Source organism: Lissotriton helveticus, chromosome 6, assembly GCF_964261635.1.
Source record: "Lissotriton helveticus chromosome 6, aLisHel1.1, whole genome shotgun sequence".
NCBI classification, from domain to species: domain Eukaryota; kingdom Metazoa; phylum Chordata; class Amphibia; order Caudata; family Salamandridae; genus Lissotriton; species Lissotriton helveticus.
In genome coordinates this window covers 1,780,755,283-1,780,780,890 of record NC_136067.1, presented here as the reverse complement: position 1 = coordinate 1,780,780,890, position 25,608 = coordinate 1,780,755,283, and positions in this window count along the sequence as shown.

Below are 25,608 nucleotides of genomic sequence, written 5' to 3'. Positions count from 1 at the left end.
ATCTGTACTGCTAAGGACAGGGTTCATGTTTCCACGCAGGGGTATTTAAAAAAAAAATCACATCTAGGTTAGAATATTAATATTGTAATTTTCCAGTTCTATATAATAAACTAGCTAGAATACTACATGAAATACCATATGTCAGTGGTAAATGATGATATGTCACTCCTACTGCTACGGATGTCAGTAATTTCATACAAACATAACAATCACTAACTTCAATTGTTTCTACATAACGTACTAACAGATTAGCGAAAACATTTAAATCTGTCTCATTTCTATTTATACTGTAGTGTAATTCTGTCTCATCTGGTACTTATAATTCTACTCTGTCTTGCTTAATATTAGCTACTTTTCCATGTGTATTAGTGTCATTCTGTTTACTTGCAGTTATTAGATAAGGTATGGCTATTGTCAATCGTAACCATGCTATGAGCACTAGGAATATACTACATATACATATTCTACAACATGTCTTTATACCATTTGGTTTCGGTTTTCCAGCAGCTCTATATCAGCCATTTATGACTAAGGAGACTTATTCCCCTCTTTGTAACTTGTATGGAATAAAAATTACACAAATTTTAATTATTTCAAGTTGTCTCACTTCTTCATCAATTCGATCAACACTTAATTCTTCATCACTGTCTCCGCCTATTTCTAAATTCTCAAAATCCTCAAGAATCATATATGTCCATTCAGGACCCTTGAATTTATTATTCAGTCTTTTCAAACGTGGACTTCTCCTTTTAGGCTTTTCTGTTGAGGGTCCAGTTTGACTTCTTACCTCATCTCCTTGGTCTGGTTCTTCATTTATTATTTTAAGGCGATATTTCAGTCTTTTAATAATACTAGGCCAAGTATCACCTTTTCTGAGTCTTTTAGCTGGCACAGAGTTTTCACTTTCTTCCAAGGCTCTTTTTGTTTCCGTTGATTTGTGGCACAATTTGTTTACTTTGGTCTTCAGTATTCCTCTCTATCTGACCTTGTCCAGAGCTTATTACCTTTGCCGTTTCTGCCTGGATGTGTTCTTCTATTCTATTCTTACCCTGTTCAGGAGTTTGTTTACTTTGACTTTGTTCTCCTTCTTCTTCCTGAACTTATTTTTCTTGTTCTAACTGGTCCTGCTCAGGTCTTAATAATTCTTGATTGTCTTCTGCCTGGGCATTTTCTCTAGTGCCTATCTGCCCCTCCTCAGACTCGCAAGTGCTGTTTCTATTTTCTTCTGTCTGAGTGTATTGCTCTTTCCTTATCTGGTCCTCCTCAGATTTGATATTAGCTTTGTTTTCTGTATCCTGAGTGTGTTCTTCTATTCCTGTCTCGTCCTCACTATCACTCTGTCTGTCTAGATATGTTTGGCTTCTGGTTCTCACAGTTATTTCAGGTATATCCACTATTGGGATCCAGTCATCCTGACTAGTGCTAAGTTGTTCTTGGTCAGCTACTTCAGAATCTATTACTTGTGATTCATCAGCTGTACAACCATCAGCCCTTTCAATCACTTCAGCTTGTTGTGATTCAGTTTCATTAGCTGCTGGTATCCTCTTTGTGTGGCTCACATGTATCCAATTCGGCAATCCTGCAAATTTTACAGCTGTTGTCGTAACCAATATAACCTTATGTGGTTTTCCCCACCTTTGTGCTAGGCAAGATTCTCGAGTGTGCTCTTTCACTACTACCCAATCACCAGGATTCAGGTCATATGCATGGTTCAGATGCCTGGCAACAGCGTCTGACCCAACCTGGTGAGAGATAGAACTCACTTGATCAGCCAACTCTTTGCAATATTCTAGTACCAAATATTCCGATATATTCAACAGCTTGTGTCCTGGTATACATGCTTGCCTCATTGCCCTGAGTATCTCATGGGGACTCAAGCATGTATTCTTGTCTGGAATGCTTCTGAGTCCCATCAGGACAAGAGGTAAGGCATCAGGCCACTCCGATGGCGTCGATGCACACATCTTTCTCTGTCTTGACTTGATTGTGCCATTCAATTGTTCTACCACTCCAGAAGCCTCTGGGTGGTACACACAGTGCAGCTTTTGCTCAATTTTAAATGCTTTACAAATTAATCAAATTATGTCATTATTAAAATGAGGCCCTTGGTCTGACTCAATTGTTACTGGAAAACCAAACCAAGGTATGAGCTCTCTCAAAAGGAGTTTGGCCACAGTCAAACTGTCATTTCCTCTGGTTGGGTATGCCTCCACTCACTTGGAAAATAGACAAACAATGACAAGTACATATTTCAAACCACGACAAGCAGGTAACTGAATTAAATCAATCTGGAGTCTTATGAATGGGCCTTCAGCTTTCCCAATTTTCCAGGGACAAACTACAGTTTTTCTGCCTGGGTTCATTTGTTGACAAATTAAGCATCTCTGGCAAAGACTCTCTGCGATATTCCTGAACCTTGTATTAAACCAATCTTGTCGGAAAAGTCGAATCATTTCATCTCTACCTATGTGTGTCTCCATGATACTTTCTAGCCATGGATGCAAGCATACAGTCTGGTAACACAGGTCTCCCATCTAAATACATTATCACACCATCATCATTTCGCTTGATCATCGACCGCTTCCTAGGAGGTAAGAGGTGACCTCTCTTACCTCGTAGGAAGCGGTCGCTCCCATTGCCCCCTGCCCGACTGCCATAGCGCTTTGCACAGCTTGAATTTGGTATCGTAGCGCTATACGCCTGCCTGCTATTGCCACATTGTTTTGCCTGCCACTGCTGCCGCTTTGAAAACGTGCACTTTGTGTCTTTTTAAATTGCATTCTGTAAGCGTGCACTTCGTGTCATTTCAGTCATTTTATTTTGCATTCGCAGCTAGCGCTCAGGTTGTATTGGTGTTTGGCTTTGTAATTCGATATTTATATTCTGTTTGTGCCGGTGCCACTGCCCTCAGCGTCTCTCCTCCCTGTGCCCCAATCTCGCCCAGGCTCAGTTTCGATTTCCCCACCATTTTGTTTGTTGTGCCTTAACCAGCGCCTCCAGCCCGCCTCCCAGCTGCCCCTCCCTCCCACGGACTGAGAAGGCTTGCCTTGCCTGCTGATCCTCTGTGACCTCTCTTACTTCGTAGGAAGCGGTCGCTCCCATTGCCCCCTGCCCGACTGCCATAGCGCTTTGCACAGCTTGAATTTGGTATCGTAGCGCTATACGCCTGCCTGCTATTGCCACATTGTTTTGCCTGCCACTGCTGCCGCTTTGAAAACGTGCACTTTGTGTCTTTTTAAATTGCATTCTGTAAACGTGCACTTCGTGTCATTTCAGTCATTTTATTTTGCATTCGCAGCTAGCGCTCAGGTTGTATTGGTGTTTGGCTTTGTAATTCGATATTTATATTCTGTTTGTGCCGGTGCCACTGCCCTCAGCGTCTCTCCTCCCTGTGCCCCAATCTCGCCCAGGCTCAGTTTCGATTTCCCCACCATTTTGTTTGTTGTGCCTTAACCAGCACCTCCAGCCCGCCTCCCGCCTCCCAGCTGCCCCTCCCTCCCACGGACTGAGAAGGCTTGCCTTGCCTGCTGATCCTCTGTGACCTCTCTTACCTCGTAGGAAGCGGTCGCTCCCATTGCCCCCTGCCCGACTGCCATAGCGCTTTGCACAGCTTGAATTTGGTATTGTAGCGCTATACGCCTTCCTGCTATTGCCACTTTGTTTTGCCTGCCACTGCTGCCGCTTTGAAAACGTGCACTTTGTGTCTTTTTAAATTGCATTCTGTAAACGTGAACTTTGTGTCATTTCAGTCATTTTATTTTGCATTCGCAGCTAGCGCTCAGGTTGTATTGGTGTTTGGCTTTGTAATTCGATATTTATATTCTGTTTGTGCCGGTGCCACTGCCCTCAGCGTCTCTCCTCCCTGTGCCCCAATCTCGCCCAGGCTCAGTTTCGATTTCCCCACCATTTTGTTTGTTGTGCCTTAACCAGCACCTCCAGCCCGCCTCCCGCCTCCCAGCTGCCCCTCCCTCGCCCCTCCCCTTCCACTATCCACATATGACATATGCTCTTGCGTGCAGCATTCACGCGCAGCAATCGCACTCCAGTCGCGCCGAAGGTGCGCCAAAGGTAAGCCCGTCTACGCCCGTCCGCGCCTGGACCGTGCCCAGCGCCAGACACCCTGGCCCCCACAAACCGCACCCCTCCAGCATAACGTATGACGCCGCCACCCTCCTAGCCCTTAACCCCGGACGCACACCTCTTTGCTGCGTAGCTGCCCCAGGACACACCCATGGACCCTTCGCCTGCCACTCCTGCAAATTCACCAGCATCAAGACCCATACCACTTCACTAACCCCAAACACAGCCCCGACTCTAACCACCTGAAGTGCATCCTGCTGAACACCCGCTCGATCCACAGACACGCCACTGAACTCTGGGATCTACTCGATACTACATCACCGGACGTCGCCTTCCTTACTGAAACATGGATGAACGCATCATCAACACCCAACATCGCCATTGCCATCCCGGACAATTACAAGATCATCCGAAAAGACCGCACCGTCCAAACAGGAGGAGGCATCGCCATTGTCCACAAGAACACCATCAAAATCACGACCAGCTCCGACGATAACCTTACAACCGCCGAACATCTCCACTTCCAGATCCACACCGACCCGAGGACCACACTCAGAGGCACCCTCATCTACAGGCCTCCAGGAACCCGTAAACAATTCAGAGAAGACATCACTGACTTCATCACGCCACATGCCCTCGCCTCCGAGAACTACATTCTACTGGGAGACCTCAACTTCCACCTGGAAAAGAAGAATGACAGCAACACCACCACCCTTCTTGACAACCTGGCCAATCTCGACCTCAAACAACTTGTTGACACCCCCACCCATGTAGCCGGACATACGCTCAACCCAATCTTCACCTCCAGCAAACACATCTCCTTCGATCGCACCACAGCTCTCCATTGGACGGACCACAGTTGTGTTCACTTCAGCTACAAAACCACCTCGACCCACAACCCCCCTCAACCTATTCCTCGAAGAAAATGGAACAAAATCACCACCGACCAACTCCTCACATCGCTCAACCAAAACCCACCCGCCCTCTCATCGGACCCAAACCAAGCTGCCAACAAATTCAAACAATGGATCACTCACAGCGCTGACGAATTAGCACCCTTGAAAAACCATCAAACCAAACAAGAAAGCAAAAAGGCCCCCTGGTTCAACGATGACCTTAAGAAATCCAAGAAGTTATGCCGTACTCTCGAGAAAACATGGAGAAAAAACCCAACCACCGACAACATGACCACCTTCAAGGCAGCCACCCGCAAACGCCACCAGCTGATTCCATCCACCAAGAAATCAGCATTCAAGAATCGACTCGACAACAACGCCCATAACAGCAAGGAACTATTCAACATCGTCAAAGAATTCACCAACCCCACCGCAGCCTCAAACGACATTACTCCCTCCCAAGACCTCTGCGACTCATTATCCTCTTTCTTCTACAACAAAAACGCCGACATACATAACAGCTTTAAGAACATTGCGAAAGAGCAGCCCACCCCACCCACTTCCAAAACCGAACAGCTCTCTAACAACCTTAACGCCTGGAACCCAATCACCACCGAAGACACCATCCGCCTAATGAACTCCATCCATTCAGGTTCGCCAACCGACCCCTGTCCCCACCACATCTTCAACAAAGCAGACTCAATCATCGCACCCCATCTCCGTGATGTCATCAACTGCTCCTTCAACTCCGCTACCTTCCCAGAAAGCTGGAAACACGCCGAACTCACTGCCCACCTGAAGAAACCCACAGCTGACCCCTCTGAACTTAAGAACTACCGCCCCATTTCCCTCCTCCCCTTCCCAGCCAAAGTCATTGAGAAAGCCGTCAATAGCCAGCTCGCCGCCTTCCTTGAATCCAACAACTCCCTCGACCCCTCACAGTCCGGCTTTCGAGCCAAACACAGCACAGAAACCGCCCTCATTGCAGCGACAGATGACATCCTAATGCTACTGGACAACGGAGAAACAGCTGCCCTCATCCTACTCGATCTCTCCGCCGCCTTCGACACAGTCTGTCATAGCACCCTCATACATCGCCTCAGCAACATCGGCATACAAGGAAAAGCATTAGATTGGATCATCTCGTTCCTCGCCGGGAGAACCCAGAGAGTCCGACTCCCCCCTTTCAAATCAGAAGCCACCGAAGTCATCTGTGGAGTCCCACAAGGATCATCACTCAGCCCCACCCTCTTCAACGTATACATGAGCCCCCTCGCATCCATCGCACGACAACACAACCTCAACATCATCTCCTACGCTGACGACACCCAGCTGATCCTCTCCCTCACCAAAGACCCTAACACCGCCAAAACCAATCTTCATGAAGGCATAAAAGAAGTAGCCGAATGGATGAAAAACAGCCGCCTAAAACTTAACTCAGACAAAACGGAAGTTCTCATTCTAGGATCTTCACCCTCTGCCTGGGACGACTCTTGGTGGCCATCGGCCCTGGGCACAGCACCCATACCCACAGACCACGCACGCAACCTGGGCTTCATCCTAGACTCCTCCCTATCAATGACCAGACAAGCTAACGCCGTCTCATCCTCTTGCTTCAACGTACTCCGTATGCTCAAAAAAATCTTCCGTTGGATCCCCACCGAAACAAGAAAGACAGTTACCCACGCACTGGTCACTAGCTGATTGGACTATGGAAACACCCTCTACGCCGGAACCACAGCCAAATTACAGAAAAAACTCCAACGCATCCAAAATGCATCAGCCAGACTCATATTGGACATCCCTCGCCAAGCTCACATTACCGGCCACCTGAAAGAACTCCACTGGCTTCCCGTCAACAAGAGAATAACATTCCGTCTCCTCACCCATGCTCACAAGGCCCTCTACAAACTAGGTCCTGATTGCCTCAATACACGACTGTCCTTCTACACACCCACCCGCCAACTAAGATCCTCCAACCAAGCGCTTGCCGCAGTTCCGCGCATCCACAGATCCACCATGGGAGGAAGATCCTTCTCTTACCTGGTGGCCAAGACCTGGAACTCTCTCCCCACTCACCTCCGCCTCACACAGAACCACATTTCCTTCAGAAAGGAACTTAAAACCTGGCTATTCGATAAATAATGCTCCCCCTCCCACAAGCGCCTTGAGACCCTATGGGTAAATAGTGCGCTATACAAATCTCTGAACTTGAACTTGAACTTCCCTGACAACGTATTTCTCCCATTCCTCTCTTTCTTTTGGCTCGGCTTCATTTTGTAAATCTCTTACTTCCTCCCATGTTCCTATGCCCCCAAGTAGCATAAGTTGGCAGCTGATTTCACATGCATCAATTTTCTTGTTTACTGCTATTTTATATTTAGCACAATGTTGGGCCACTTGGTCAGCATAACGATTAACAGCTGTCACTTTATCGGTTCCAGATTGGTGAGCAGCACACTTAACCACAGCCACTTCCTTTGGCAATTGAATTGCTTCAATTAAATATTTTACAAAATGTTCATTTTTAATAGGGGTTCCTGAAGAAGTCATGAAATCCCTTTGCATCCAGAGTTGGCCTAAGTCATGCGCAACCCCTTAACCATACTGGCTATCAGTGTAAATGGTTACTTTCCAATGTTTCCCAATTTTGCAAGCTTTGATCAAGGCTACCAATTCGGATACTTGTGCAGACTTGACTCCTGGTAAATAGGATGCTTCGACTATTCCAGGCAATGTGCACACAGTGTAAGCAGCACTCCATCCTCCTTCCTCATGACGCATGCATGAGCCATCTACAAACAGCTCATGTTCTGCATCCTTTAAAGGTTCTTTCTGTATATCTGGGCGTGGTTTGGCACTTAGCTCAGTAACATCAAGGCAATCATGTTCAACCTCATATTTTACTTCCTTGAAAGGTTATTCAGGCAACAGAATTGCTGGGTTAAAGACAGTACATCTGACTATTGCTACATTTTCTAAACTGCACTAACTATTTCTACCTAAACTATGCCTACACTAGCCTATGCCAAATCAATTACACTATCCTAACTTAATACTAACCTAACCTACTTAACCTTAACATATACTACTTTACACATTTACCACAACAGACAGGTTAAATATCAGTCCACCACCCCCATTAACACACATTTGCACATGAGACAAACATAAACTGCACTTATACACAAACTGCCTAAATATTAAAACACATATATTTCTTTTATATTTTTTATACACATACTAAACATTAACTCCCACCTACATAAAAACCTAATATACTAACGTGCCTATTACAGGGCATTGGCTAAATGAGACAGGAGTCAGGCATGTAACATCATTGGCATGTGTGGGCTGGTGACATGTCCCACATCCACTTATACCTATTCCATCTGCACTGGTGTGGGATTCCTCATAGCCTGTGTGGACTTGCCACACAAGAAGTACCATTAATTACCATATGGATGCCTAAAGTAGCAATTTGCAGCAGACAGGCTGATAGACAGTCATCCCTCCAGTTCCATGTTCACATTGAGTATCATCACAGCTTCCTTTGTACCAACATGCCATTTTGGCAATATCACCACTGGCACCCCCTCTCACATCTCACTGATATGCAGTACTCTGAGGGATGCACTGGGACCCATGATGCGGAATGACAGTTGCCTCAAATCATATTCAATGTGGTGTAAATGGTGAACTCAAGTAAGTCAATGGCATGAACAATGGATTTGTGCACTCACTGCAAGAAATGGGGATACGTAACTTGCCCACCGGTTACGCTATCATGAATGTTAAATGTTAACAATGCCACCTTACAAGTACATACACAGCATCTATACTAGGATGAAATCATGTTTTGGGATGCAGAGCCTGCTCACATGATAACTGAAGTCCATTGGAGTCCAAAATTCGGATAGACGCTGTACTAGAGGTGAATGTATGGATCATAAAACAAATTTCTGTTTGACTGGCATGAATGTCTGATATGCCTTCAATCATTTAGACTGGGCTAATGTTGGTAGGGTGGAGGACAGTAATCTGCAGGCATGTGCATGGTGTGATGTGAACACATAATAGGAGAACACATATTTTGGTAAAATGTCCACTGTGCACATGTCAACATTCAATGTTCTATTTACAATTGGACATATGGTTTGGGATGTGTTAAACCCCAACCACACCTGTGCCCTGTTCAGATTTAGACTTGGGCAAACATATTGTGTTAGCAAAATCACAGCCTATCCTAGGCAACATTTGTGTCACGTATTTCGGGTAACATGCTGGCACTTTCTGTCCGTAGTATGGGTGAGAGATATTAGAACCAATGACCATCAGTTGGTTTTTGGGCAAGTGATGGTACATATGCCCTAACTGTCCACATCATAGCTGCCTCAACAATAGCACAGGATATTAGGAGCCCTCCATCATGAGGGCCTGCATACATTGGAAATGATTCCACTTAGCAATTTGGCTCCGTCAATTGCACATGCAACTTTGTCCTACTTTTGGTTGTGAATCCACATGTAAGGTAAGCCTGGGCAGGGAACTCCGCTCCGCTCACGTAGTTTGCAGAGATTCCTGCACTCCACGTTACGTGGAGCTCACGGCGTTCTGAAAAACTCAATTTCGTGCAGCGGAGCAGAGTTTTTTTCCTCGCTCGCATTCACCAACGTCAAGTTGGTGAGCGCGAGTGAGGAAAATCAACCTCCCTGCGAGATTTTTCCTCATTCGCGATCGTCAACATCAAGTTGGCGAGCACGAGCTTGGAAAATAAACATTCCAGCAAGATTTCTCAACGCGGGGTGGTCAGGTTTCTCATTGAGAGTGGTCATGTATGCTCGCGACCGCTCGCGATGAGAAACTGCTTGTTCGCGTTGAGAAAGCTGCAGCTCCAGTAAAAACCTACTTGAGTGGCAGAAAAGAGAAAGAATGGACGGCTTGCGCTGTGGAAGGTGCCGTTAGCAATGATTGCACAGTGCGTACAAGCATCTGCACTGTGCTATCACCGCGAACAGCATTTTTCTCTGGAACTCCACCACTTGTAGAGCTCCGCGTAGTGCAACAGAGTTTTCTTTGCACTTCGCGTAGCTCCGCATAGGGCAACTCCGCAAACTCCGCCCAGGATTAATGTAAGGCACAACGTGTTTTCACAGAGGGATAAAACCCTCTACACATCTCACTGATACCCATTTAAGGAAACACACACAAACCTTACAGAGTCCAGAAAAAATCAGGTGAGACTTACTGCTAGCATTGGTATCTCGGAAAACCACCACCTCACCACTAGTATATGGGTCTGGTCCACCTACAAGACAAAATCATCGTACACTGCTCTGTGAATGCTTGCCATGTACACTTTGTACATATGATGCACAGTACATTGACATCACAAATGCCTGGTATTGTCTGCATGTTGCACTTGTATCATGAGGCACAGTTTGAATACCGTCATGATGGGTATATTAATGTCATGATCCAGTTTATTCAGATGATAAAAGCAAGCATACATATAAGGTGCACAGAGTGCAGACAAGGTGCAAGACCAGCCTCACTTGCAACATGGTGCAAGGGTGCCAGACTTTGATGGCCATATGAACAGTCCAATATGATTGACCACACTCTGCATAGTATGAGAACGCTGGGCCTTCTCAAGTCAATATGCGTTCTTTAGAATGCTTCACACATCAGAGACTACCTATGTTTGTTTGTCTTCGTCACTTAGCTCCTTACAGTGCACTGTAAATGAAAAATGATCAATCAAAGCCCATGCATTTTTTGTCACATAGACGTGGGTCTGACCACTGGGGGGCAAGCTACCTGTCCAATCTGTGGCTTGATGACATGTGAGTGTGCTCCCCTGCAACATACATGGTGGGTGGCCCTCACAGTTCTAAGTCAGTAAATACCTACAAGACTGTGTGACAATAGTCCCTGCACAGTGCCAGATGGGCCCCACATTACCTATGGGCCTCTCCTGCACTAAATGGTATGGTTGTGGCTAGTGATGCCTCTGTGAACAGCCCCTGTGGCATGTTCAGTGTATTTATCAGAATTAGCCCGTATCATGCCATTGTAACCTATATACATATTTGGGCCCTCCACAAAAGAAACTGTTAAAAGTATTGTGTGAAAGCCACACAGATGCAAGCTCATGGTATATAGGGACTTACTGGTAGCCCCACAAACTCTGATCCTCAGGTGGTCCAGGAGATCTGTCTCCCAGCTAACGACATCTGCCCACCAGGGCTTTAGTTGAATACTCTGCTGAACATTGATGATGCGAGACGGCTGAAACCACACCTTCTCCCAACGCTGATACCTCTCACTGATTGGGTATCCCTGGATGACCTGGTGTCCACAGCCGATCATGTTGGGCAGGTACCTGACTATCAGCCACAGAAGGCCCCCAAACTCCTTCTCCATCAGGTTCTCGGTTCCCTGGCAACATATCCCTAACCCCAAAACCACCCTAACCAAACAACAAAAGCACTATCCCTTCCCCTTTCCCCAATATCTAAAACCCCTATTTGGACAAACACTCAACTATGCACTACACACATCAACACAAATTACAATGACAAAACAAAAATTACAGTTTGGGGACAAAACAGGGACAGCACAGACACCAACAAGACCAAGAAACAGCAGCAAACTCTCCAGCAAACAACAAACACATCCACCAGCTAGCACAGACAAACAGACTGTAAGTGAAAGGAAATTCCTGGTTTGCAGCATTGCCTAGCTATTGCATCAATTCCTGGGTGGATGCGTCATGTTTCGGACCTATGTGTCACGTTTCCTACTAAATCATCATTTATTTTGGACACTTTGCTCTGGAAAGAGCCAAGGCGCAAGTTACACACAATACATGACAATGCCCAATGAAGTGTTTTTTGGTACTTTTGCATTGATGCGTGACTTCCGTCCGTCACATTTATTACTATAGTGTCACGTTTCCTACTAAAGTTCCACAGTTACTACTATGGTGTCATGTTTCTTACTAAACTGTCACGTTTACTACTATAGTTTCATGGTTACTACTATAGTGTATCATTTCCTAATAAGGTGTCACGTTTACAACTAAAGTGTCACATTTACTACTATAATGTTACATTTACTACTATAGTGTCACCTTTCCTACTAAAGATTTGTTTTTTTACACATTGCTAGGGAACTAGCCAAGGCACAAATTACACACAAAACATTACAATGCACAATGCATTGTTTGTGAGACTTTAACATTGATGGCTGGCTTCCGAACGACGGTCTGAGTGCAATACGTCACACTACTGACCAATGTGCACATTTTTCATTGATGTACCTAGCCCTTTGTATGTGCTACAGTGTATTGGTGCAATGCAGGTAAACACTCCCAGGGTTACTTTCCTTGTTCATATTTTTTTGGCTGACATGCTTGTAGACTTGGGATGTGTTGCATCTGCATGTCAACAGTGAACATATGTGTGACTCCTTGGGTTCATGATGCGGACAGTAGGACAGCCAATATATTTCTGTGACATACACGACATATTGTCAATTGTGCATATCTTGACATGATTCAATTGAATTACAGTTTGTATGATGCTTGCCATGATGTAGGTATTTATGTTGACATTTTTTTTTCGTGGGCCTGTGACATGAACACAAAGACAAGTAAAGGGTTAAAAACATTTTTTGTCATGTTGTGCCTTCAGTACATATTGGTTCATGGTTCATTCCAGAACATATTGTTCAGGTAAAGAAATGTTGCACTTTGTGTGTGCGTCTACGATTTCCAGCCATGGTATTATGGATATCTCCACGATCCACCTCCTACTCCTCCATCGGGCGTGATGTTATTGGTCCCCATCTCAGGGGACATTGGTCCTCACACATATGTTATGCAGTGTGGCATAAACCTAGATTATTTTACATACCATTGGGGGCAAGGAGAGTAATCTCTCCCCTGAGATGTCAAGACAGGGGAAACTGGCCTTCAGCAGGCCAAAGCTTCAGTCCACAATGTTGTGTGTCTTGCTGAGTGTCAGGTTGTAGGCCTTCTCTGGCTCAGTCTGGGGGTATCCATGTTGGGTCATTACCCATGATTAACGCCCATATCCTCGGTCACATGGAAGCGCAAAGAAAGGACAACTGTAAATGCTTTGCTCACTGTTACAGATACATTCCAGTCCATGTGTGTTATCTGTAGTGATATTGTCATGCATATTTCGTACTGATTTTCACAGTATGGGTTACTCATATAGGCAGTCATAGGTTTACACATGTCTCTTCCATTACTCGAAGTAACACCAAATGCTGAGCATGGCCTGTAACATAGTACATTTCTACATCCTGACTGTCATGTTGATCCTGTAGCTTTCTGTTCTGGCTATTTGGAGATGCTCCTGCCCACTCTATGTTATGTGCTCACACTAAATGTGTGAAGTGACAGATTGGGGATCAAAGCTAGATTGGTCCGCCGTAGGTAGGTAGTGACATAGCAGACATGCCTTACACTGACACATGCATATGTCCATGGTAAACCACAGATGACCGTGGCGGGCTACAGGACATTGGCACAGGCCTTTCAGGGCAAATTGTTATCCAGTGCAGTTGATGTGGTTCCATCCATCCAAACAGGATGAACGGACACATTGCAAATAAGTGACATAGGGCCAGATGTAGGTAATCCTAATTTACCGATTCTAAAATACCAAATTTTACCAATTCGGTATTTTAGAATCAGTAAATGCTATGAAGGAAAACATTTGGTAAGTAATACCGAATCAGTACGATTCGGTATTTACCAAATCGGTATTTACTGATTCAGTAATTCCCATTCATTCCTATGGGCCTGTAGGCCCATAGGAATAAATGGGATTTACCGAATCAGTAAATACCGATTCGGAAATGGGGGAACACATTCAAGGGTGGCAGGGTGGCACATTGATACCCTGTTGCACCCCTGAATCGTGCATGTGTGCACATGTGGCACACATACATACCCTAAGGGCATGTATGTCTGCCACATGGCACTTTTGAAAATGCACAAAAATGCTTTTCCAAACGTTTTTTGATATTTACCACCATCTTTTATTTTGGTGGTAAATACCGAATCCTAAACGATGCAATTCACTCATTTGAGTGCTCCCTACATTGCAGATTCGGTAATTTATCAATTCGGTATTTTAAGGAATCAGTATTTTACCGATTCCTTAAAATACCGATTCGGTAACTTACCGAATCTGTAAATTGGCCTCCTACATCTCAAAAGCCTAATACCGGTCGGTAACGGCCGAAATTTAGTAATTTCGGCCGTTACCGACCGGTATTAGGCTACTTACATCTGGCCCATAGTGTTTCTACTGCCATTGCCAGATTAATAGGAGCATGTCAAAGTAGCACAACATTGTTTACCCATTGAATGGCATTGTTCCCAATATGTGTATATGACACCTGGACCCTGATAATTTCAGAGTGGCACTCTACAGTGCAGAAAGGCACCTTTTTGCACTGAGAAAGGGCAGTAGGGCACAGTAATTATAGGTGGTCAGTGGCCTGCATTGCATGCAGGATTGGGGATGTGTATTAGAGTGCACCTTCCTGCACAGGGTGCAGCCTCAGAGACCTGAGCGTCTGTATATGTGTGCCACAAAACACAGCACACATAGGACATGAGAGTAAATTGGATGACTTCCTTTTGTTTTGACTGTTACACATCACCTGGGCAGACAGCTTGATTTGTCACATTGTACAATTTTCCTGGGGTGTTACACATGACATGTCTGATGTGGGCATGGCAACACACCACGATGCCCATTTAACACCTCCCTTTCACATAGTTAAGCTACACAGCATTTTGGCCAGTGACGCAATGCTCTGTACCTTTACACCATTCACCGCAGACAAAGTAGCTTTGCGTGTCTTAACATGTATGACTTGGGGGTTTGCATTACATTTGGCCTTGTCACCAGGCAGGTCACTCCCCTCACTGCCATGCAGCCCCCCCTGTGTGACCTCAGCCCTGGCTGCTGCTGCTCGTAACTGATTGTGCCCACTAAACACTGCCTGGAGCGCTTTGTAAGTACTGTGCTTTCTGTTTTCTTTTCTCTTACTCCCGTGTGCCCATTCTCTCTTGTGCCCACTGCCTCTTGTAACTCCTGCCCGCTCCCCACTCTGTGTTCCTGCTGCTGCGCCCCCTGCGGCCCTGCCCCCCCTGCAACCCCATTTGCCACCCCGCTCCCGCCTTCCAGCTGCTCCTCCCTCCCTCATCCCCTCATATGGAGGCTGTGCACTCACCACGATGCCGGCCTCCGCTACATCTCCAGCACCCTCCACGCACTCAACATTGGAAGATCACACACCTGCTACCGGGCCGCCCCGAAGCGCACCCAAGGACCCTTCGCCTGCCGGAACTGCAGCTTCACCAGCATCCGGCCCACCAACCCACCCACCTAAGGACCCAACTTCCTCAGATGTATCCTGCTCAACATCCGCTCCGCTTCCAAACACGCCGTCGAACTCTGGAATCTACATGACACCAACGTTTCAGACATCGCATTCCTGATTGAGACCTGGATGACCCCCTCCTCGACACCTGACATCGCCATACCCTTCCCAGAAGGCTACAAGATCACCCGCAAGGACCGCACCAACGGAATAGGAGAAGGAATTGCCATCATCCACAGGAACACTCTTAAAATCTCGACACACGCCGACGACACCCTCAACACCGCCGAACACCTGCACTTCCAGATCCACACCGACCCCAACACCACCCTCAGAGGGACCCTAATCTATAGACCCCCTGGACCACGACCGCAGTTCAGCGACTCCACCGCCAACTTTATCAGCACACATGCCCTCGCCTCCATGGACTACATCCTCCTCGGGGACCTAAACTTCCACCTCATGAACAACAACGACCCCAACTCCTCCACCCTGATCGTCAACCTCGGCTACCTCAGACTCAGACAACTCGTCACAACACCCACTCACTCCGCCGGCCACACGCTTGACCCCATCTTCTCTGCGAGCACTCACGTCTTCTTCAACAGATCCACCGAACTCCACTGGACCGACCACCGATGCATCCACTTCACCTTCTGGAAACCCACCACCCACCACCCCACCCAGCAGACGCCCCGCCGCAGCTGGGGCAAGATCACAGAGGACCAGCTAACTGCCACCCTCGCCAAGAGCCCACCCACGGACCCGACCGACCCCGACACCGCAGCCTCAGACAATGGATCAATGACTGTGCCAACACCCTCGCCTCTCTCAAGAAGCCCCCCAACACCCACACCAGCAAGAGAGCCAGCTGGTTTACTGAAGACCTCCAGGCCTCCAAGCGATCCTGCCAAAAACTAGAAAAACCTGGACCCGCGAAAGAACACCGAAAAGCTACTCAGTCCACAGAACCGCCACCCGCCAACACCACCAGCACATCAGATCCACCAAAAGGACTGCCTTCAGAGACCGCATAGACAACAATGCACACAACAACAAAGAGCTCTTCAGCATCGTGAAGGAACTTTCCAACCCCAGGTCCATTACCAACGACATCCCACCGTCACAAGACCTGTGCGACTCACTGGCCACCTTCTTCCGTCGCAAGAATGCAGACATCCACGACAGCCTCAACGCCATCACCGACACCCCCGCTCCCACGACCACCACCCGCACCAACCGCTTGCTCGACTGAACGAACATCGACGACGATGACCCCTGCCCACACCACATCTTCAACAAAGCCAGCAGCATCATCGCACCCTACCTCCGGAAAACCATCAACTCCTCCTTCGAGACAGCGACCTTCCCGGAGAGCTGGAAGCACGCAGAGATCAAAGCCCTACTAAAGAAACCCAAGGCAGACCTCAAGGACCTCAAGAACTTCCGGCCCATCTCCCTGCTCCCGTTCCTGGCAAAGGTCATCGAAAAGGCCGTCAACAAACAACTGACCAACTTCCTCGAAGAGAACAACATCCTGGATCCGTTTACGTTCGGGTTCCGCATCAACAACAGCACCAAAACTGCCCTCATCGCCGCCACCGACGATATCAGGATCCTACTCGACAACAGGGAAACCACGGCCCTCATCCTCCTGGACCTGTCAGCCACGTTTGACACAGTCTGCCACCGCACACCTCCACGACGCCGGAATTCAAGAGAAGGCCCTGGACTGGACCACCTCCTTACTCTCCGGAAGAACCCAGAGCGTCCGCTTTCCCCTCCTTCCGCTCTAAAGCCACCAAGATCATCTGCGGAGTTCCCCAAAGCTCATCCCTCAGCCCAACGCTGTTCAACGTTTACATGGCACCACTCACCCACGTCGCCCGACAACACTATCTCCTACGCCGACGACACCCAGCTTATCCTCTCGCTCACCAAGGACTTGAAGAACCGGGACTTATGGGCCTGGTGGCGCAGGGCACGCCTTAAATCTCCGAGTTCACCTGCCTTGTCGGACAGAGACATAGGACACTCTGTTAGGCGAAGAAAACCAGGTTTATTAGCTGCAGCTAAGCACAGTTGTCCCAGAAGTACAGAGTAGGTTCTCAGGAGACTGCCACTTTTACTCCGTGGCACACAATCTTTTATAGCACACATATTTACAACATATACTCCCAATACATACAAAGCTAGCCAATAGGGGAAGTTGAAAAACAAGCTATCGAGTATCCCAAATACGCCCTTCTTTCAGACCCTGTGTGTTACCACTCCCCACAAGTTAATCAGTGCTAGTGCCTACAATCTAATTTGCAGGTGGCAGGACGTACTTGTATGCCTCAAAGGATAGTTGTGTAACAAGAGAATACAAGGAGAGAATAGCAAAGGCCAGTCGGATAAGATAAAGTCAGGAAAGAATAGGGAGAGCCGAGCAGTCAGTCGAGACGGGATCAATCAGCCTAGACATGGATTAGTGGACTCGGCCAGACCCTGACATCGGTTTCGTAAACATGGGCAGGGGGTTACGTTTTAACAGAAGAGACACGTAGCAGCTGGAGAAGGCAAAAACACTCCGTTCGCCGTGATGCCTGAGTGAAGGCAACACAAAATGGCGACGAGACCCAAAATGGCGGCCGAATATGGGACGAAGTTGAAAACCGAAGAACCTCAGAACCTCCTTTTGCCTTTACTCAGGCAAAACACAAAGGACGTTATGTCAACAATAAATTCCCTTTGGGCACATTAAGTACAGATTAATACATAAACCTAAAGTCAACAGTGAACATTCATACACGTTTTAAAGAGCAATGCATAGGAAACAAAATTATATAAAAAAACGGTAAATTCGGTATACACAGTTTATTAATATTTAAAACAGCAATAAAAACACATAGTATAAAATATATAAAACACTTGGGAACACAGAGAATAAATCAAAGGAACAAATCATATACATTAATTCATTCAGTCTATTTCCTAAAGCTGTAAGGGAACGTGCATAAAGGTATATTCAACAACAATCAGAATATTCCTAAATTGATATGTATGGTGCTATTTCCTCGGTTTCGACGCGTTTCAACGGACAAAAAGTATATGCCGCCTTCATCAGGAAATTATTGACTGTCTTCCCAAGATATCTTTTAGACAGCTATTTATGAGATATTTATCCTCAGAGAAGGGGAATGATGCCTCCTTTCTCTCGGTAATGGTGGGGATACTAAATGTAGACCCGGATTATGTGGACAGTAGTACAATCAATCCTATTCACTATGTCAAGACCCAGATGGCTGGAAATAAGAACAGTTCTTGACTGGCGAAAAAACGATGCTTCTCGATTGTAATAGTGAGTCCCCACTACACGCGGTACACTATCCAGATCACAGGGCAGTAGTCCCGATCGGTATATCAGGCAGACTCTGTCATATTACACATATTTTCAAACATATATGCGTATTTCCAAGTTAAGGGCCCCCAGGCTTATTCCTCCTTGAATTATACAGCCTCTTAATTAAAACTGCGTCGCGTGTCCCGCGTGTAGATCGGTCGTTCTATACAGGTTTTCCTGTCAATAGTCAATAATTTCCTGATGAAGGCGGCCATATACTTTTTGTCCGTTGAAACGCGTTGAAACCGAGGGAATAGCACCATACATATAAATTTAGGAATATTCTGATTGTTGTTGAATATACCTTTATGCACGTTCCCTTACAGCTTTAGGAAATAGACTGAATGAATTAATGTATATGATTTGTTCCTTTGATTTATTCTCTGTGTTCCCAAGTGTTTTATATATTTTATACTATGTGTTTTTATTGCTGTTTTAAATATTAATAAACTGTGTATACCGAATTTACCGTTTTTTTATATAATTTTGTTTCCTATGCATTGCTCTTTAAAATGTGTATGAATGTTCACTGTTGATTTTAGGTTTATGTATTAATCTGTACTTAATGTGCCCAAAGGGAATTTATTGTTGAAATAACGTCTTATACTGGTACCCTATCCCTTTGGTATTTGGGTCCCTCTCTCTTTTATTAGAAAAACACAAAGGACTCAAGTTAGTCTGAGTCGATGTCAATGGCCATGAGGTCGTCGAGCTGTTGCTGCAACATCATTTTAATGTTCTCTGTTTTCCGTGACCCAGGCCTTGGGACACACATGGTGGCACAAAGACCGCAGATGGCAGGGCCACACTGTAAACAAAGACAACAAGAAAAAATGATGGCCAAAACCATTCCAAGGAAGGTTAATACCTTCCATCCCCATGTGGACAGTAGTCCCCAAAACCATTACATCACAGACCAATCTCCTGTGTCCTAGTGAATCAACTCGGAAATTACGTGCAATTTAGAGATGGCTTGGTATACCGTAGGGACATTATCAGGAATATAAATGCAGCAACTAGACCGAATCAATTTACAGACTCCTCTGCGACCTGCAAGAACAATATCTAGAACCATTCGTTTCTGCAAAGTCATAAGGCGGTCCGCCTGAAGTTCGGCTGTTAGATTACTCAAGGCTCCGGAAGTCACATTTATGGTAGCCTCAACAACACAAACTAACTGTCTAATGTTTCTACTATTGGCCATTGGGCCCCAGAAAGGAAGGAACCCTTTGAAAAAATCACTCCCTCTTGTCCTGCTGTGTCTTTAGAATCGATAACCCCTCTGCCATATCTATTTCTGTGATGACCTGAAGGAGCAGTGTATGTCGGAGGGAGAAGAAAAGCCACATAACACGTTCCTGAAAAAATGGTGGGGAGCCATGTGTAGGCTCTGTCGTGGCAGACAAAGTATTTGCCCTGAGATGGTACTAATGGTGAAGAAATCTGGGATGAATAGATGTATGTACGGGAACAAACACTCTTTTCCTGTTGGTTTTTGGTATTTTTACCATTTATCTGTAAACACAAATTGCCTCGATGAGGTATGGTCCAAATTGGTGGGGATCTCCTTAGTCTAGCCTTATCTGTGAGGCTAGCAATGTAACGAGTCACTTTCCAACCATCATACGCTCGTTTCTCATCAACAGGGATCTTACCACTTTCGGCAACTCTAGCCATAGCCACTATTCCCTTTATCAAAGAACTATGACTAAAATCTGCTCCACCACCATATGGACCAACGAGAGGATGTCGAAGTTGATTCTGGTATGCATTAGAAAACATGGCCAAATAAGCCCAAGCGGAACCTTCATAAGAAAACGGAAGGACTAAATATAGCATCCCTTTCTCTGTGTTATGGGGCATGAGTCCACAAACCTAACAGTCAGTAGTATTGACTGCCAATTGATGCTGATGCAACAGCTGGATGAATTAATTGTTAAAATATTCTGTTCTCCTAATTTGTTCATGTTCTGGAAGTGTATAGAACTGATGCGGGGAAGCAGTAGTGGAAAAAGGCAAAGAAACAGAAGTAGGAACAGGTGCTTGCTGCATAGTGTGAACAACCCAACTCACACAAGCCAATAAAATACATGAACATATTAAAATGCACAAGGCTACGCCACATGGACTAAACAACAGTTTCTTATATTTACTTTTCATTTCTTGCTTTTTATCATTCTTTTCTAATTCAATATCCATCCTCTAAGGCGTTGCTCACGGTAATCATCCTAGATCACTTAGTTGTGATTATTAGCCGTCCTATGACACTGCAAGTCCTGCAGACCTACTGTCACTACTCAGGTCACAGCCTAAGACTCCTACCGTGACCCTGCAACTTGACGGATGGAAAAAACAATGTCTCTTAAGAGTGTAACCAGAAAAAGGAAAAGTTTAATTGTTCTTAATCAGTCTAGGTCCCAGGTTGTACCGGGTCTCATCAGGTACCGTTTCTTCTCGAAACAAAGTCTCTGAGTTTGTTGTGTTCAATCGCAGATGTGATGGTACAGCTTCTTGCAACACATCGTTGTCTTCTTTTTCAGACCTTGTCCAATCCAGACGTGTACAACTGAAAGGTACCAACCGAGGAACCCTTTCGCCTTCACTATCACCTACACCCTTGCGGACCCACTGGTCAAAAGGCAAAGGCAAAGGTACCCTTTTGCAGTGCACGCCATGGATCCAGTTCTTCTTTCCGATGACTTTTACTGCTGTACGTGTCACCAGAAGAACTTGCCGAGGCGGCCCCCAACGAGGTTCCAGATTCTTCTTCCGCTGAAAATTCTTCAAACAGACTCAGTCCCGGGTTGGATAGAGTGACCTGGGTCTGCGGAGGCCTCCGGCAAAGTGTTTTGAACATGCTGATGAAGAACACCCAATTTAGTGGTGAGGTCATGCAAGTAGTCAATCAACTTAGGATACGGAAAATCGGAGTACTTTTTAGGTCAAGGGACTCCCCAGACGTTAGCTGGGTGCCCAAAAACAACCTTGTATGGGCTGAGTCCCAAGCGAGAGTGTACAGCTGTTCTCGTAGATAGGAGTGCCAAAGGTAAGGCATCGGGCCAAGCAAGACCCGTGCTGGCCTGAATCTTTGCTAGCTTGAGCTTGAGAGTGCCATTATAGCACTCTACCAAGCCTGATGACTGAGGGTGATTTGCCGCATGGAATTTCTGCCTAATACCAAGACCTGCACACACCTTCTGCATAATTTGGCCTACAAATTCACTTCCATTGTCACTCCAGACAATTCACGGCAAACCAAACCTCGGGAAGAATTCCTTCAAGTGGACTTTGGCAGTGGACAAAGCAGTATTATCCTTTAGAGGGTAGGCCTCTATCCATCTGGAAAAGGCACACACCACCACCAGAACATACTTAAGGTTGTTGCAACGTTCCATATGAATGTAATCGATTTGTAATACCTCAAAAGGATGCGTAGGGGGAGCAAAATGACCTGCCGGAGTTGGGGTTCCCTTTCCTGATTATGCATCAAACAACCGTACAATGTTTCACCACATTTTCTGCACATTTAGGGATACCTTCATTCTGCCATACTGGAGCCAGAAGTTTGCATATCCCTTTCGCACTGATGTGGGCTGGACCATGCGCCAAAGTAACTACAGGTAATACATAGGCGACTGGTAACAGCCAACGCTGGTGTTCTGACAATTCCGCCCAATACCCTGTCGCATCCAACATTCCCGTACTTTCTCTCCACTTACTCAATTCCTTCTCTGTAGCCTCTTCTTGAATCATTCTCACACTTTCTATTGTGTTCTCACACACTCCTCCTTATCTGACCCACCTTGCAGGGCCTGCAACATACATGCGACTTGTAGAATCTCTCGCTGTTTCTTTTGCTACCTTGTCTGCAAATGCATTCCCGCGACCCACATCATCAATAATTCTTTTATGTGCACTACACTTCATAATTGCTATCTGGGTAGGCAAAGCAAGTGATTCGAGAAGGTCAGTTACCAACTGACCATGCTGTATCTTAGTCCCATGGGAAGTAAAAAATCCTCTTTCCTTCCAGAGATGGCCAAAACTATGAGCCACGCCAAAGGCGTACTGGCTATCGGTGTAAACATTCACTCTTTTTCCCTTAACCAACACACACGCTCTCGTCAGGGCAATCAGCTCAGCTGCTTGGGCTGAATTCTGTCTAATGCGTGCTGTCTCCACTACTGTATACAAGGTGGTAACATAGCATAGGCTAAAGTCGTCTCACCATTGGGAAATTTGAAACAAGACCCATCCACCCATAGGATCCCATCCGGGTCCACGAGCGGTGTATCTTTTAAGTCTATTCTGCCTTTCGTTTCCTCCTCTGTACGGATAAAACAATCATGTTGTTCTTGGGTGTCTTTTCCTTCTGGAATGGGTAACAATGTTGCTGGATTCAGAGTATTACATCGCTTGATGTGTTTATGACATGCCAAGAGCGTCAGCTCGTACCCAGACAAGCGGGCACTCATAAGATGCTGTGTTATCATTCTGTTCAAAAGAGTACCCACTGCATGGGGTACAATAACAACAAGAGTATTATCCAGTACCAATCCAGCAGATTGACAAATGGAAATCGCTGATGCTGCTGTAGCTTTGAGACAACTAGGCAATGCCATGGCTACTGGATCCAATGTAGCCGAAAAATAGGCACATGGCCGCTGTTTGTCTCCGAATTGTTGCGTTAAAACTGACAACGCACAACTTTCTCTTTCATGAACATAGAGTGTAAAAGGCTTACTGTAATCTGGAGTACCTAACACAGGGGCAGAACCCAAGGCGGTACGTAAGTTAGAAAAACTCTTCTGACATTCGTCAGTTCAAGGAAGAGGTTGGGGTGTGTCTTTCAGAGTAAGTGCCAGCAGAGGATTAGCCAACAAAGAAAAATTCGGAATCCACTGTCTACAATAAGAGGTAATGCCCAAAAAGGCACGCACCTCCCTTTGTGTGGATGGTACAGACACTTGTGCGATTGCTTGAATACGTTCTGGGGTCAATCGCCTTCCCTCCTTCGAAGAGAGATGACCTAAATAGGTAACGTCTTGGCGGCAATATTGTAGTTTAGAGGGTGACACCTTGTTATGTAGGTCAGACAAATGACGTAACAGTGAAACAGTCACATTCTTACAAACATCCTCTGAATCAGCAGCAACCAACAAATCCTCCACATACTGAATAAGAGTGGCACCTGGGGGCAAAGTGAAAGCATCAAGCTGAGATTTCAAAGCCTGGCTATTAATGGAGGGACTCTCACAATAGCCTTGGGGTGCACGTTTGAATCAGAAACTTCGGCCTCCGAGAGAGAAGCCAAAAATATCCCTACTCTCCTCAGCAATAGGAATGCTGAAGAAAGCGTTTTTGAGATCAATAACCGAAAACCAGGCAGCCGAAGCAGGTATCATTGTGAGCAAGGCAGTGTTATCTGGGACGACAGGAAACTGGGGTATAACAATCATGTTAACCTCCCGAAGATCAATCACAAAACGATATACAGGGGGCTTAGAAGAATCAGTGCGTTTAAGAACACGTAGAACAGGACTATTGCAAACATTTCCTCTAGTTTCTTCAACCACACCCTTCTGAATGAAATCATAGATGATAGCCAACAGAGCTCTTTCACCATCGCTGGAAATTTTATACTGAGGAATGCGTGGTAATTTAACATTAGGCTTGACAGTAACCACGTCAGGTGGAATTTGGAGCAGACCCACATCATTCGGACCTGTAGCCCAAAGCGTAGCAGGAAGGGAATTCAATTCGGGTGGGAGTTGGTCCTTAGACAAATACATAGGAGAAACCAATTTCTTGCCTAAAGTAAGATGTACACCAGAGGGGGAACAGTACAATGTTGCATGAAGACGTTTCAATAAGTCCAAACCCAGCAAATTCTTGCCGCAACCAGTCGTTAAAATGAGCGGGCCTCCAAATCATAAGGACCAATTGAGATAGGCAAAGGGCAAGAAACCGGGTTACGAACTGGGGCGCCAGAGAATCCCACAGAAACGTTTGTTAAGCCAGACAAAGGTGCCCCAGGGAGCTTGGAGTGAATGATAGAACTTCTCATTGCACCAGTATCCAAAAGAAATGGCTCTGAAACACCCAATGCAACAACTTCAACATAAGGCCCATTCTGATCCACTGGAACTGCTACGACTCCCTTGCTTTCTCCATGGCTGTCCTAACTAGTGTGAAAATCCTGATTCTCACTTTCAACACAATAGTCGTCATTGTAGTATTGTGCAGACTGAGTATTTTGGTGGTCAAAATAATTCGTAGAATTCTGAGGGGGAAAGGAACGCTGTGTCTGAGACAACGCACCTCGCCCCCTACCCCTGGGTGCTGACTGAAAACCACCACGGCCTCGCGGCCCTGGCAATCCACCATTACGTTGCAATAAAACCGGACAACTATTCTTAAAATGACCTTCCTCTTTACAATAGGCACATTGATTAGGACCTAACAAAGGTCGCGGAACAAAGGGTTCAGGTTTCTGTAACAACCTCTGAAACTGGGGAGGCTGTTGAAATTGGCACTGAGCAGAACGAGGGGGAAAAGCCTGTTGCAAAAGAACCTTCGTTTTTAATTCCTTAGTCTTTTTCTCGAGTTTATCATTTTCCTCCTTATCCTATTCTCGTAATACTGAGCAGTGGCTAATATCTGGGCAGCTGAAGAAACAGCCCACGAACTTTCGGAGTCTTTCAATTTATGCGATAATTCTGGAAGTAAATTAAATACAAATGAATCCACGAAATATCGCTGTCCACCCTCAGTACTCATATCTTGACCACTATGGTCGATGAACGTCTCCTCGAA